General features: G+C 44.4%; 1 pseudogene; it reads right to left on the reverse strand.

The window, feature by feature from the left end:
• Positions 1–1,186: 1,186 nt before the first annotated feature.
• The window catches only part of LOC116697321 (protocadherin beta-8-like), a 935-nt pseudogene continuing 365 nt past the window's right edge, over positions 1,187–1,756 (reverse strand).

Below are 1,756 nucleotides of genomic sequence, written 5' to 3' on the forward strand. Positions count from 1 at the left end.
GCATCCAGGATGCTCTTTTCACATCTGTATCCGCTGCATCGTCCTGTAGAAGCGGGGTCCATTCAGCAGTTCTGAATACCAGCTCTGCCGAACTACAGTCACTCTTTCTGGAGTCAGTCGTCCTGCACACTCGTAATTGACACGTGTGGAGAGTCCCTGTCCCCCAAGTGTTGAGTAACGTGGTGGATAATGGAATCCAGGAGATTGGAGTGATACAGGTGCGAGAGTCTCCATCTGTAGATTTTTCACTGATATAGATAACCATACACGTGATGAAGAGGAAGGAACGACAGCAAGCCAAAACACTAAGTAAAAGTCAGGTTGTCTTGAATCTTGTCGTGGTAAAGGCGTGAACTCAGAAAGCACTTCAGGGAAGCTGTCCGCCACCGCCACGTGAACAATGACTGTAGTGAAAGAGAGGGCTGCCCGTTGTCCTCCACGTAACAGCAGTCTTGTTTCACAGCATCTTTATCAGTGACTTGGCGGTAGTTTTATTTCCATTCTGTAGCCCACTTCAAACAGAGCGCCTGTCTGTGCTTTCGCAGTTTATAGGAGCCAGGCATTATGTCCAGAGTCCACATCAACAGCCACCACTTTAGTGACCAGATAGCCCACATTGCTGAACGAGGAACCATTTCAGCACCAGAGAGCCACCAGTCTGGACGGGTACAGAACCTGGGAGGGTTGTCGTTCGGTCCTGGATCAGCTATTTCTAACTGTAGACATGAACGCAGAGGAGGGGACCAGCAATCACGAGCAGGTTACGTTAAATGCAAACCACCTGATGTGCTCATAATAAAACGACCTCACGGCTGATATGACACATTTTTGGAAATTTCTCTGACACGAAACGACAGACACGTGCCCCATTACTATCTTTCTCTTCCAGAAAAGAAGAAACACGAGAGTTTTGCCCCAGCTCTGCAGCTAGAACTGAGAGTAAATATAGAAAATCCAGGTGAGTTTCTATGGTTACAGTGTAGCTATTTATTGGTCAACTCTGGGGGGGCTGTCAGTAACCGTCAGACACTGTTACATTGTGTTTTAATGCTAGTCAGAGCGGAGAGACTTGGTCGAGACGGTCTGGTGATGTTATACATCAGAAACACTTTCTCGTCTAAGACGTCGTACGTGAATATAGATAATATCATGTAATGAAGACTAGCTTTTGAAAGGTATATCAGAGTTAATGGGTGCCATCTATGGAACATCTTATTTTCCCATTATTGTCAGAATCTGCGTCTTTTATGTTGAAAACAGCAACAGTTGTACCAGGAAGCGCATCCTCTGATACGGGGCTAGAAAATGACATTATATTTATTACTGGTGCATTGCATTGACATCAACAACATCTAATTGATTTTACTGTCCCAGTTAGGCCACCCTGATCCTTTACCTCGACTCTCACCTCATATTTTTCTGTCTTTTTCATAATCAGGACCAGACACAGAAAACTGTGGCCTGTGTTTTTATCAATAGTGAATATATTTACCGCATTCCTTTAGTTTTAGACAAAATGTAAAGTAATGATCCAGAGAAACCTGTCGGGTCTGTAGCATTTACGGTAAGATGATCGTGCCTGTCGTTGTGTTCCATCACAGATGCTTGTATACACCGATTGGTTAACTACTGGAGCAGTATCATTGGCATCTAACACAGTGATATCTATATTTACTGTACCAGATCGCTGTGGTGTTCCGCCATCAACTGCGATTAGTTTTAAGGACATACGGGGATGTTTCTCTCTGTCTAAAGG

The sequence above is a fragment of the Etheostoma spectabile genome, chromosome 10, assembly GCF_008692095.1.
Source record: "Etheostoma spectabile isolate EspeVRDwgs_2016 chromosome 10, UIUC_Espe_1.0, whole genome shotgun sequence".
Classification (NCBI taxonomy): Eukaryota; Metazoa; Chordata; class Actinopteri; order Perciformes; family Percidae; genus Etheostoma; species Etheostoma spectabile.